At 47.7% G+C, this 14,602-nt stretch overlaps 1 protein-coding gene across 5 annotated transcripts in view; it reads right to left on the reverse strand.

Moving 5' to 3' along the window:
• Sipa1l2 (signal induced proliferation associated 1 like 2) overlaps positions 1-4,262 on the reverse strand; it is a 196,907-nt gene extending 192,645 nt beyond the window's left edge. For all 5 annotated transcript variants that reach the window (XM_029569710.1, XM_029569709.1, XM_008845810.3 and 2 more), the window contains exon 1: positions 4,094-4,262. The gene's annotated coding sequence lies outside the window, so the exon portion shown is untranslated. The remainder of the gene's footprint in view (positions 1-4,093) is intronic.
• Positions 4,263-14,602: the final 10,340 nt, after the last annotated feature.

Raw genomic sequence — 14,602 nt, forward strand, 5'->3', positions numbered from 1 at the left:
GCATGAGCAAGTGGTGGGTAACCTCACTCAAGGTACCTCCAGTTAGGGATCACCTTCCTTTAGTGTCAGAGAAACACACACACACACACACACACACACACACACACACACACACACACTGCCCCAATGCACATCTTTTGGGGTGGGTGTTTTTTCTTCTTTGGGTTTTTGAGAAAGGGTCTCAACTCTGTAGTCCAGACTACCCTCAAACTCCCAGCAATCCTTCTGCCTCAGCCGCCCTAGTGCTGGAAAACAAGTGAGCTACCACACCCAGCCACCCAGCCACCCAGCTCAATGTTATCTTAATTAAATGCACTCATAATAGATAATGATGGCTACCCTTGATTTAATTAATATACTTATGCACAGGGGTGCACCACCACACCTGGCTAGGTTTTGTTTTTCAGATTTTATAGGTGCATGGAAACAGTGTTAAAGCAGGCAGGCATAGCTGTCAAGGTCCTTTGTGGTGGAGAGACGCTGGGACAATCACACTCAGCTCCCCGCCTATCTTCCTCCCACCACTCAGCTTTCTACACAATGCTGCAAAGGAAACAAGTCTCAAAGAACAGCTTACACTAAATAGGAAAAGGAAGTCTCTCAGAAGAGAAGCCCCCATAGTAGATCAGATCTGAATCCCTACAACACATGCTGCTCTTGGGGAACAGTTTGAGTTAGGGTCAGAAGACCAAAATAATTTACCCTTAAAGTTGAGAGGCATTTAAATTCCTATCACACAGTTACTGCTCCTTAAAAGGGGTCACAGCTAAATGCAATTGGCAGAGAAAAGCAATTTTCGAGTCACTGATTTCAAGGTAAACCTAGAAGCTATAAACCTATACAAGGAGGTTCACTATACACAAACTTAAAATACATGGAATCCAGCAGAACTCATAATCATGGAAAAGATAAACCATCCCAGGCAGACAGACACTTTTATTGCTATAATACATTTATTTTAAACAATAAAGAAACCAAGCAGGCAAGAGAGATGGCTCATCAGGTAATACTTGATGCCAAGCCTGAGTTCAATCCCAGAACCCATTTAGTGGAGGGAGAGAACAGACTCCTACAAGTTGTCCTCTGATCTTCACATACATGACATGGCATACACACATACACACACACACACACACACACACACACACACACAATTTAGTTCTTGAAAAGAAAGAAACCTAAAATTTCGGGGTCAAAAGGACCATGCAATACTTTATCCACACCCATCTATGACCTAACAGAGCAAGCACCCTTGAGGTTCCCACCCCTTACTCCCTTACCTGGTATTCTTTCTACTCACCCAGAAAGGGAACGTGTTCATCGAAACAGGCGGAAAATCTAGAAGGCGAGTCTCTGTTTTTTCAGGGCTTGACTTCATATTCCAGTCAAGTTCAAAACAGAAAAGACTTGGCTCTCCAAGTTACCAACAAGAACAGTCTGAATTTCTTGAAAATTCAGCATGTCTTTGTAAAGATCTGTAATACAAAACCACCACCACCACCAGCAGCAGCAGCAGCAGCAGCAGCAGCAGCAGCAGCAGCAGAACAGAAGTTCAAACAGCCAATGCTTCTTCAATCTCTAAAACTAACCCTGGACTTTAACAACTAGCAGGAGATCCCCATAAACACACAGTTCTGTGCAAAGTCCACAGCAAACCTAGCTTCTCAGTTGCCTGGGAACATTTTCAAACCAGTTTCAATTACCAAATGATCGCCATTCAGGGCATCAAGCCAATACTTCCTCAATTTCAGAAAGAAATTTTCGGAGTGTCTAATCAACCATCCCTTTGCTTCAGGTTTTTAAAAAGATTCCTAAGGTGGGGACAGGTGTTGACTAAGCTCAGGTATCAAGGAACCCTTCCAAACATCTTTCCAGTCTTCAATGGGAGGAAAAAAGAAAAACAAACAGAACACTTCCAAGCATGTATTACACATTTTTGCCAACGGCATCACAAATGCCAAACCAAGACGCTCTGGTAACTCCCCTATGAAACTAAAAGTCACAGCTCACAAAAGTGCTGTAGAAAGGGTAATATTTTAAGACATAAAAACCGTGTTGGGGAAAATACACACTGAAGCCAGATAGTGCAGTTCCCAGTGCTCAGAAGTAGAAGCTCCACCCCCATACCGGATCTGCACTGCTCTCTCCATCCTCTGGACCAAATGGCTTCTTATCTGAGTTCACTTCTCTCCATCACTAGGTAACATGGGAACTAAGAGCCATTCCTGTTCATTGCATTCCCTACATCCTAGATGTCTGCCGGGTCAAGTGAGTTGTTTTTCCCCCCTCCTTTCAGCTATTAATGATTACAGTCTAACTTAGAGCACACAAATTTAACATGTTATATTTTAAGCTGAGCAAGACACACAAGAAATGACAACTATAAAGAGAAATCCAAGACATTTCTCCAGCTAATAAATAAATCTGCCTACCTGGAAGTTGGACTAACTGTCATGGTTGTGTTGTATAGTAAAAGTGGAGTGGGGTGGGGCATACTTGTCAAAGGGCTGAGGCAGGAGGATTGCACGATCAAAGCCTATTTGAGCTCAGTGAGCTCAAGCATCTTAATAAAAATAACAACACCAGTAATAATAATTGGGATGATTGCTTCAAATAATAATAAATGGGGCTGGCACTATACCGTTGGTAGAATGTTTGTCTACACACACACATAACTAACAATGCAGAATGTTCAACTGCTGCATCAGTTAACTAGAGGGGATTGTACTAGTCAGTACAGGGCTGTGCACAGAAAAAAACTAAATACCATTCAGGAGAAGGAAATGAAGAGGTCCCTGACACAACCCTAGGTATGACCCAGGCAGATGCTCTCCTACTACAGATCTTCCCCAAATGAAGGTCAACCCTTAGAACAGGCAGCACTATGAGCTCCCCAAACTCAAAAAAAGACTGTTTTCCCATGAATGATCAGGTCTGTGACTATTTTGTCGCTGTGAATTAAGGCTTGATAATAATCCAGGGGTACACATCTCCCAAGTGGAAATCTTATCTAAACACAATCTCCAAACTCACCCCAGAACTCTGCATTCCCCTCAAATAAAGCCAACATTAAACAGACATCCTTAAACATACGAACTGCAGGTCGCTTCCTGACATTCACCTTTAGGTGTTAGAGATCAAAGTCCACTTTTCCATCTCTGCAAAACAAGTGGTTTGTTTAATTCTTACAGGGAAGTACGGAATTTCAAACAAAGCAACAGTTTTGGATACTTTCGTCCTTCCATTTCCTTCCATTGCTATTTAAGACGTTTAAAAAAAAAAAAAAAATCACAGCCTAGACTGCAGCAAGCAGCTCAAAGGGGCAGAGGACTGTCATAAGAAAGCCATCTAGTGTTAAAAGTGTAGAAGTGAAAACTGCAGACAAAAGAAAAATTTGTAAGACTATTTTGAACTTACTAAGCAAACCACCGAGAACCAAGAATTCTTGTTTTCTATAGTCCAACTGGGTTGGTTTTTGTTGTTTCTCTATTATTCTTTTTTAAAGCCATCCTACTCCAAACCAAGTCAAACTCTAAACAGAATCCAAAATGCCTACAATTCTGTTTTGACCAAAATCACGTATCGCTCAGCCCAATTTCTTGCCGGCGCACTAGAAGTCCCCCATTACCCCGGCAGGAGCCGGCTGGGGCTGAATCAATTTAGCCAAAGCAGGTTAATGACGACAAACGTCTCCCGGAGGAGTGATGCCAAGTTGTTCTCGGCTCTGGCTCTCGGATGAGAAGCCGAAATTGATTCTCTGGGTTTTGCGGCGACGCAGAAATTAATCTGCGGGCGCTCCTGGGGACGTCCTGCGACGGTGGTCGCCGACCCGTGCAGACAGGGACCCCGTGCGCCCAGGGCGCAGCGCGGAGAGGTCGCGGGCTCGCGCGTACAAAGGAGCCTCGGGCGCGGCGAGCCTGAGCGCGCCCGGCGGAGAGCGGGCCCCCAAGTTGGGCGCGTCCCCCGCGCCGCCGGAGAGGTCCAGCCTGGCGCGCCTGCCCACCGAGGGAAACTTGGAGACGCGCCTGCAGCGGGCTCCCTCCGCACGCAGCCTCGGCCGGTCCCCGCGACCCGGCGTCCCCCAGACACGCACCTCGGAGCCGCGGTCCTCCAGGACCCGGCGCGAACCAGGATCGCCGCGTCGCCGCCGACCGGGGTTACCCATCTGCGCGTACTCCGCGCGGCCGCTCCGTCTGCGGCTGCGAGCCGTCGTCAGGCAATGCGTCCTCGGCTGCCGGGGCTCCGGTCTGCGGCCGGCTCTAGCCGCCGCCGCCCGCCCCGGCACCGCCTCCGCGCGGTCCACCCACGCCCATTGGCTGATACTGAGACAGGCCCTGCCCCTCGCGTTCTGACACCTCCCATTGGCCCGTCGCCCAGGCAGACCCCGCCCCTCTCCCTCGGGCGCGCGCGCGCGCGTGCGTCGGCGGAGCGTGGATCCCTGGCCCCGGCGGGAACGAGGCCTCACCCTGCGGGCAGCAACCGCGCCCTGCTCCGTGAGCCCTTGGGTAGACGCGGCCGATTCCGAGTTCCGCGCTCGCTCGAGTGGGGACGCACAGCCCCCTGCCCGCTCGCCCCTGCCCCTGGGAACCCTGACCCTGCTCCACTCCCACCCGGGGACCCCTTAGGGTTTCCGCGCCTCCGCGAAGCCCCGGAAACGCACTCGGTGCAGAAGTCAAAGTCTGCGCACTGGCTGCTTCGGCTCCGGGGCGCGCCGAGATGCGCAGCTGCTCCGCGGGGCGGACGACGGAGCTATCGCGCGGGGACGCAGCGGGAAAGGGACCAGTCCGAGCGCGCGGGGGGGGGGGGGGGGGGGGGGGGGCAGCTCCGGGAGGGACGCCCGAGAGGGCCGGTCCTCACCTAACCTTCAAAGACTGGGACTTCGTATGCCCACCCTGTCCACCTGTAGGAAACGCTGGTCCCTGGCGAGGAAGCCTCACCTGCACCTCTTAATGCTGTGCCTGACTTCTGGAGAGCTGAGGGTCCCGGAGGAAGCTAGGGCAAGGCGGGGGGGGGGGGGGGGGGGGGGGGGGCGAGGTGACTGCGCCTGGGCAGAAACTCACTTGCAGGAGGCAGGTGCAGGTGTTAGGATTTCCCCAGCGGGCTTCTCCGAGTGTCCCCGGAGCCTTGTTCAGATTTGATTAGGGTTTTCAGCTCCTCCCTCGAAGAGATAATGTTATCTCTCCTTCCCTATCACAACACATTCTATATACACCTTTGTAAAATTTAAACAGAGCCAGTCCGACACTGTCCGATCCTTTATACGTATCTTTTTATGATGCAGGTGTGGTTCATGGGAATGGACATGGTAAAACGTGTCAGGGAGTCTGTGTATGACGTCAACTCCTGAGTTATCCAGCTTTTGAGACCTTTCCAAACGGTCGTCCCATACTTGGCATTCAAAAGGTTGTCATGAATGCATTCGACAAACATTTGTGGAGCCTATGTCGCTGTCCTTCCTGGCAAGTCCTCACACCCTCTAGTCCGTTGATTTTGAGTGTGTGTGGGGGGGGATGTTAAACCTGGAGCAGTGGCGGTGGGACACACACGTAAGGAGGCTAGTGCATGGCTTTGTGCTCAGGGAACCTGAGTGAAAAAATGAAATAAAATGCAAAGGTGTAGATTGTGAAGTTTCAAAGAAAAGTATCAACCATGAAGTATCTAGAAGCCAGTGTGAGCTATCAAGCACTCAGATTCCCCCAAGCCAAGGCTGGCTCTCTGGTTCTCAAGCCCCACTTTCTGGCCCTCAAAGGCCTCCTTCCCCTGGGAATTTCTTAGTGTTCAAGGACATTTAAAGAAGCAGGCTCTAGAGCTCCATGCTGCTGCCGCCACCGACCCGCCCCCCCCACACACACACTAACTCCTGCTGAACCTATTCGTTCTGTGGTAGTCTTTTAAAAAATGAAAGAGGAAGAGAGTTCAAAGACAGACCAGCTGTCTACCCCATTCCAAGGGGTTGAGCTTCTCAGCTGACCTTGCCTGCTGCTTGTATCTCTTTACCTTTGAATTTAGCAAAGTGAGTTTTATTTCCTTAACAAACCACAAGATTCAACCTACAGGGCAGTACAAGGCAGTAAACTTCAATGGCTAAGTTAATAAATGTTTAGAGCCCCACCTTTATTTCCTCCTTCCCTTTACTGCAAACCCTCTTGTTAAAGCTTTTCTTTTATGTCATCTGGATATTCGTAATTTTCAACAAATAGGTATTGGTGTATACACAGTTCAGGGCCTAACATTAGACCCAAAGGACTGTTGGATACTGGGTGGGATTTGTATGACAAGGAGATTGAGAACAGGTAGGTCCTCAGGCACCCACAGAGGGAGAGCTGCAGAGCTGGTGTTTGAAGACAGAGCTTGGGAAGTCAGCAAGGCTTTCCAAAGTTATCTGATAACACCCTGGGTTCTACCCTCAGCTCCAAGAACAAATCAAACTAGGAGGAGCAAATGAAACAGTGCCAGTGCCAATGCTGGGAAGCCGGGAGACCCAGAGACCACGTGCACAGAACCTGCCTGGGAAGCAGCCATGCCCTCTGACCTGCTGCCTTTACCACTTAAGTAATGCATGCTGGTTCTGTTTGCCTCTTGTTGGGGGCAGGGGTAGGGAATGTCCTCACATGCTTCGAGCCTATGACTACACTTCAGCTTTCTTCCAGAGTAGAAACGTCTCACAGCAGCATGTTTGGATGTCTATGTGTGGTCTTATATGTAAAATAGTAAGTGGCCGGTCCTGCTACAGGTTTTAGGAAGTAGCTTTGGGAGTTGGCCACATGGCTTAGTGGGTTAAGGCTTTGCTGGGCAGGCCTGATGACCAGAGTTCGATCCCCGGAACCCACATAAAGGTGGAAGGAGAGAACCAGTTCCACAGAGTTGTGTGACCTCCACAAGTGCACAGTGGCGTGCACACGCCCTTACACACACACACACACACATAAAATAATAATTTAAAAATAAAATGAAAATGAGAAGCCCAGCCACAGCTAGGAAAGCCACCTACTGGCCTGGACTTCTGATTTACCACTAGTCTAACCAAAACAAAGCCTCTTCCCTTGAAGTGGAAACCAAGAGAGCAGTATATCACAGGTTCATATGCTAAATACCCTGTGTGTATTATCCCAGGAACCCAAGAATGCCATGTGCTAAAAAAACAAAAACCTCAGCTTTATAAGTACACACAGAGGCCTGCTATGTCAGGGCCACTCTGGGAACTGCAGAAGAGAATGCATATAAATAAGTATGCAAGCATGCTCAGGAAGAACAAGCATGGCTAGATTTCTACACAGTTCTAAGAGCCATGCAAAGACATTTAAAAAGTATGGGGGGCGCTGAGAAATGGCTCAGAGATAAAGAGCACTGGCTGCTTTTGCAGAGAACATGGGTTCAGTTCCCAGACCCCGCATGCTAGCTAACAGCCATCTTTAACTCCAGTTCCAGGGGCTCTGACACCCTCTTCCGGTCTCCACAGTCACTGCATACACAAGATATGATACACTTACATACAAGTAAAACACTCATACACATAAAATTAAAATAAATAAAAACTTAAATGTCACTGTGAGCTTAAGTTCAATAGATGATCAGAGAGATCTAGAAATACATGTTGGGTGGAGAGATCAAGACTCAGCAATAAGTTGGGCATGATAGATGACACTTACAATCCTGGCACTTGGGAAGCTGAGGTAGGAGGATTGCTGCAGGTTCTGGGCCAGCCTGGACTATATAGAGAGTTCTAGGCAAGCTTGTGCTACTGAGTGAGACCATGTCTCAAAAAACAAATAACCAACAACTCATTGGCAGGGGCCCTTCATCAGGAAAGGTTTTATCCCTTTATCTCCTGTTTCACAAATAAGAAGTCCTATATGTTGATCTGTGTGCACAACCTCATGTACCTCCAAGAATCTTCCAGGATAGGTGGATAATTTCTTTTAAAAAAAATATTTTATTTATTATTTTTATTTTATGTGTATGCGTGTATTGCCTGCATGTAGGTAAGTGCACCTGTGTCATGCAATGCCTGCAGAGGACAGAAGAGGCTGTTGGATCCCCTGGAACTGGAGTTACAGACAGTTGTTAGCTGCCATTTGAATGCCAGGACTTGAACCCGGGTCTTTTGCAAGAACAGTCAGTGTTCTTAACTGCTGAGCCATCTCTCCAACCCCAGATAATTTCTTTTCTGATAATTCAAACTCTTGGCCACAGCTATTCACACTTTCTACTCCGGTATCTCTGGGCCAGGTCTGCAGCCAAACAAAGAGGGCCAACTTTTACTGCCCTTAAAGCTGTTTTAGGTCTGCTGCTTCTCCACAGGAGGGAGAACAAGAGGAAAAGGAGAAATCGCCTGTCTCCCAGGACCATCCTAATCATCACCCTAACTCTCAGAGTCTAAATAGCAAAGGGTTTAGGAGGTGTTAGACATTGCTTCCAGAGGATTGAGTCTGGTTTGGAAACCAGCTGTGCTGGTTAGTTTTTGTCAGCTTGACACAAACTAGAGTCACCTAGGACAAGGGAGCCTCAACTGAGGAACTTCCTCTATTACATTGCCTTGTTGGCATGTCTGTGGGGTATTTTCTTGGTTGTTAATTGATGTATGAGGGCCCAGCCCCCTGTGAGAGATGTCATCCCTAGGCAGATGGGAGTGTTCTGTATAAGAAAGGTAGTTGAGCACTGGGTGTGGTGGTGCACGCCTTTAGTGCCAGCACTTGAGAGGTAGAGGCAGGTGGATCTCTGTGAGTTCCAGGACAGCCTGGTCTACATAGCAAGTTCCAGGACAGCTGGGGATACAGGGAGACCCTGTCTGAAAAAAGTCCAAAAAAAAAAAAAAAAGGAAAAAGAAAGAAAGAAAGGAAGGAAGGAAGGAAGGAAGGAAGGAAGGAAGGAAGGAAGGAAGGAGGGAGGGAGGGAGAGAAGAAAGAAAGGAAGGGAGGGAGGGCGGAAGGAAGGAAGGAGAAAGAAAGAAAAGAAAAAGAAAAAGAAAAAAGAAAGTAGGTGAGCAAGACAGGGGGAGCAAGCCAGTAAGCCTCTGTGGTCTCTGCTTCAGTTCCTGCCTCCAGGTTCCTGCCTTGAGTTCCTGCTTTGGTTTCCCTAAATGATGGACTATAACTTAGAAGCTGAAATAAACCCTTTCTTCCCCAAGTTGGTTTTGGTCAGTGTTTTATCATAGCAACAGAAAGCAAACTAGGACAGTAGCTATACATAAATAACACCTTAAAATTCCATGTCCTCATCTGAAAGGGGGAGAGAGATAACAACTCTCTGAGGACTGTGGTGGCTGGCACCCTGTGAGTGTAGGCTTGACAAGACATTGATGATTGAAGAGAGCACGTGGAAGCATTGCCCTGCCAGGAGCAAACCAGGATTGTTTTTCCTATTTTATGTCATAGAAGATTTAAAGTTCATGTCTTAACACTCCACGTTTTATTCCTAATTGGGACATACTGTTCTTTAACCAGTATTTCTGGTTTTGCTTTTACAAAACTAATAACAGCAATAACATAAGTCTTATGAATCTGTGAGTAGCTATGATTCTTTACCGCTAGATGGCGTCTACCAACAGGGAGGTTGAAAGGCACCACACACATTCTGCCAGGTAATAATTCTCAAGAAATCAATACAGAAAAAGATTTATATCCACTTATATGTGTATATATTCAGTTCTTACGTGTGATGTCTTTTTAATATTGGCTATGAATCTAGAGCTTCCTGAGTTGGCAAACCACCAAAGTCTCCAGTAACAACATTTTTAAAGTTCTTAATTAAACTCTAAGCAGCTTTGGAACCAGGTAAAAGTGCTAGCTGTACAAGCCTCCGGACCTAAGCTAGATTTCCTGGAACCCACAGTGGAAGGAAAGAACCAACTCCCCAAAACTGTCCTATGACCTCTGCATGCACACCCTCACACACAATAATAAACTAATTATGATATAATAATATAAAAGTAAATTCTAAGCAGTTTCACCATGCAGTAGCTTGAAATTTCACCATGAAATAGCTTTCACAGTACTTGGTGATGACTCCCAAGTCATTCTGAAATTCCAGGTGGCAATTTTTTTTTTTTTTTGAGTGCTGGGATTTAAGGAGTGTGCCACCACTCCTGGCCCCATGGCACTTCTTTTTAAGGAAAAGTTACAAGCAATGTGGAGAACATGACACGGATACACTATTCTGCCTGCCTTCATCATTCATTTCTTCAACAAACAAGGACTGGGCATCTACTTTTAAATTCATTGGGGAAAGTGCTTGCTACCTGTGCTAGTCAGCTTTCCATCACTGTGATAAAATGCCTGAGGAATTCAATGGAAAGGGAGAAAGGTTTATTTGGAGTCACAGTTTCAAAGACTTTGGTCCACCTGCCCTTAGCTTCTTTGCTTCTGGGTGTGTGGGAGACAGAGTAGCAAGGCAGGGGGGCATGAAGTGGAGCTGAGCTGCTTACCTCATAGTGAAAGGGAGGGAGGGAGAAAAGGGAGAAGGGAAACAGGGATGGAAGGAGAGAGGGAAGGAGGGAAGAAGAACAAGTCCCCAAGGGTACATTCTGAAATGAGTACTTCAATGGTCTCACATCCTAATTTCCCATCACCACCCCCGCCCACCAGTAGCCCATCAATTGTGATTCCATCAATGAATTAATCTGCTGGTGAGGACAGAGCCCTCAAGATCCAATCTTCACAAAGCTCTACCTCAGTACACTGCTGCACTTGGGACCAAGCCTTCAATACATGAGCCTTTGAGGACAGTTCAGAATCTTAACTACCCCACTGTCGCATATGGGAAAACTATCAGAACATCGAGCTACAAACACTTATGGCATTTAAATTATGTACAGAGACAGATGTTTTGGAAAAATTGTTACAAGGTACAAGGGAGAAATTAAGATAGCTGTGAAATGTACTGTCAGGACCAGTGAGTTCCCATTCCCCAGGTCTCACACAGAGATCTGAACTTCCTCAGTCTGACATCTGGTTGTCTGCCTTGTAGCTACACTTGGGGTTGCTTCCAGAGATATCTAGGTGTGAAAGGAGTTGGGGGGGAGAGGGGGGTATGGGGGGTTGGGGGAGAGCAAAGGCAGCCAGAAAGAATCAAAAGTGTGGCCAAGGACAAGCTGTGCAAATTCTAGCCACAAATCCAAAGAGTAAATTTTTGAAAGCCTTTTTTTGTTGTTATTGAGAGTAAATCCACATCCTGTTAAAGTCAAAAACGCAATTAAAGGGAAATTAGAGTTTGAGGCAGGAGGACTGCCATGAGTTCAAGGCCAGTCTGGTCTACAATGTGAGACCCTGTCTCAAAACACAAAAAGGAGGCCAGGCACGGTGCAGGCCTTTAATCCCAGCATTCAGGAGGCAGAGGCAGGTAGATCTCTGTGAGTTTGAGGCCAGCCAGGGCTACATAATGAGACCATATCTCAAAACAAAATAAACAAACCAAAACCCAAAACCCAAAACCCAAAAAGGAACCATAAAACAAACCCATAGCATGATGATCCTTCTGACTCAAGTGCTTCCAGAAACTGCAGACTCAGAGAAGCTGTGAAACGGGCTCTGACAGTGATGAAATTTTACTTCCTTATTTCCAAAAATGCTGAGAAATGACTAAGCAGAGGGCCTGTGGTAGCTACCGTGTTCATCCAACAACCCCTCCAACAATGAATCAGCATTTTGCCTGCAGTTCAGTGCTGTATACAACCAGTCTATCAACTTTCTCTAAAGGATGACTCTCTTTGCTAACTGGGGCACTTGGGAAAAAGAGTCACCTGCTAAACTCTGGGTCCCAGGGTCTCCTTGGGGTGCTTTCTTTCTCTGGCCTCTGTGATCCAGCATGGAATCTTCTGCCAGTGGGTCTCTATAGACATCTCAGAAGCTGCCTGACCTTCAGATGCCTCAAATTCACTGTATCCAAAGCCTGTTATCCTGAGACTTCTCCATCCTGTAGTCCCATTTCAGTAACAGCCCACTCATTTTTATCTGCCTTGTCCACCAGACTTCTCCTCCACTCCCCGCCTCTGCCAGGCCCTCTGCTCTTTCTTATGCCCCCCTGTGTCTCTGGTATGACTCTGCCCCCCACATCACTTTTTACATCACCACCTATGGCCTGGACAGCATCCGAAGCCTCCTGATGGCCTGTCTGTCTCTCTGTCTCCCCTCCAGCCCTCTTCCAATCCCTTTGCTCCACTGTGCTCATGTATACCCTCCCTCATAGGGTCAATCGTTCCTTCCTTGCTTCAGGTTCCTCAGAAGTTTCCCACAGTTCCAAGGGAAGCCCCACTTCTTGGTGGGGCCCATCTTGACCTCCAGACTCCTGCCTGGCTCCTGTCTTCCCTCCTTTGCAGAGCCAATCACAGTTCTGTGTGATTTTCTCTGAGTCACCGTCTTGTTTCCTTCCACCTCCACCTAGCCAGCTCCTGTTCTTCCCATCTCGATGACATGTCTTCACAGAGCCCTTGTTCATCCCATACTGGACTTGGTCACCCCACGTCTTCTCCTGTTGCTTTCTTACATGTGGCTTTGCCTTTCCCACCAGAACATGGCCCAGGGAGGGCAGAAAGTGTGTGGGGTCTCTTGTTTCCCTCCCCCACCAAATACTCCACAAAGCTCCACCAGCTTCCTCCAGAGACACCAACGTTAACCCCAGAGCTGGTGACCCAGGAGTTGTGCCTGCTTGGCAACCATGTGCTGGGGAGAATCCCCATGCTCCCACAGGGAAGGATCAGCTCTTCTAACGGAAAAGGCCATTTTAGACCACCCCTAGAATTGTATAACTGGAAGGGGGAAAGGGTCTCAGGACACAGCAATTGTCTGAATTTATCTGGGAATATGCCTCTGTGGGCCTGCAGTTATCTAATGGGAAGAAACAATGCTAGTCTTTAAAAATATTACTTAAAACCTAGGCATAGTAGTTGGTACTGGTAAATCCAACGCTCTGGAAGCCGAGGCAGGAAGATCACTTTGTGTTTCAGTCTCTAATAGGGGCTACATGGTAAATTTGAGGCCAGATCAGGATATTTAGGAAGACCTTGTCTCAAACCACCTAAATTAATTAATTAATTGAATTATCATTTAAAAGTCAGTGGGACACCAAGGCACTAGACATCTCATTTTATTTTGTCTATGTATGTGTGCATATGTGTGTGTTTGTGTGTGAATTGGGTACGTGCGACACAGCACATGTGTAGAGGTCAGAGGACAAGCTTGGGTATCAATCTTCTCCTTCCACCTTGTTCAACACAAGGTCTCTTTGTTGTTTGGCCAGAGCATATGCCAGGCTAGCTGCCCTTCAAGATCCAGGGGATTCTCCTGTTGATTGATTGCCCTGTCTCCACCTCCCCACCTTGCTGTAGGAGCTCTGCTATTATAGGCACATGATGCCACATCCATCTTTTTGTGGGCTCTGGGGTTTTGAACTGAAGCCTTCACACTTGAGTAGCCAGTGCTTTGTCCACTGAGTCATCTCCCTAGCCTGACAGTTGCATTTTTCTTTTATTACAACCTAATGAAGAACTTGTACTCAAGTTCATCACTGATTCTGGTAGGCACTGACAGGTGTACAACAGAGCCCTGCAGTGGGTGACAGAGCATAGCAGGTGACAGAACCTCACCAGGCTCCATTGGGAGGCTGGGCAGTGAGGCAGAGGATGGTAGAGGCTCTGAGGGGCACATACAGGGACACTGTGGCCATAGTGCCCCATGAAGCTCCAGGGCTACTAGCAGGCTCAATTTCATACACAGAGACTCATTCCCCAGAGATGCCCAGGCACAGAGAAGAGGCAGTGGTTTCGTAGAGCACTGGGTTCTGTATTCCCAATTGGACAAGAGCCCTGAGGAGACAGGTGCTGGCCTGAACCCTGCCTTCTACACCTGACACCCTCTGGGAACTGTTAAGTTGGATGCATCCTCAGCCTGGGTCTCAGGGTCTTGTGGATTCCACCCCTGGCTTTCATTGTAATCTCATCAGGTTGGACCTCTTCTACTTCCCTGACCATGGCTGACAATGATGGAACAAAGTCCTTCTAAGTACCTTGGCCACTGAAGGCAGCTTTGGGGACCAGGACAAGCCTATAGTACTGTTTGAAAGTGCTTCGGTTCTGCTCTGAGGGTGAAAATCCTGGAAAATGCAGTGGGCACCTTGTCTCAGGTACCCAGAACCAGAACCTGATCCCTGTTGGTCCTGCTGTCAAACACACCCCTCCCCCTCTCCATCCGTCCTTCCTGTTACCTATCTAGCTATTTCCTAGAGGAAGTTGAAGGAGAAGGATAGGAAGATTGATCATCAGAGGTATATGTGGGCAAGATGGTTATCCTAAAGTCTCTCCAATCTCATCTTCACAGTACAAGACAGCTGTTTTGGGGTCACCTCTCATGTCCATCAATAGCTTCCTTTCAATCACTTCCTCCCCAAAGGCAAGACACTTGAAATAAAATATGGAGCTGTGCAGTGTGCTACTCAAGGTTGTTTCTGACTTACCAAGGGCTTGCTCGGGTGGCCTGTGGCCCCTAAAGCTTTTTGGCATAAGCCCAGGTATCCTGAAAGGTCCACATTCATGGTAGATCAGCCTGGGACGCCTGTCCCCGACCGCTTTCCGTCTCGCCGGCAAGAACGACGCGGGAGGACAAGTCAGGAT

The sequence above is a fragment of the Nannospalax galili genome, unplaced genomic scaffold (genome assembly GCF_000622305.1).
Source record: "Nannospalax galili isolate Female #2095 unplaced genomic scaffold, S.galili_v1.0 scaffold702, whole genome shotgun sequence".
NCBI lineage: Eukaryota > Metazoa > Chordata > Mammalia > Rodentia > Spalacidae > Nannospalax > Nannospalax galili.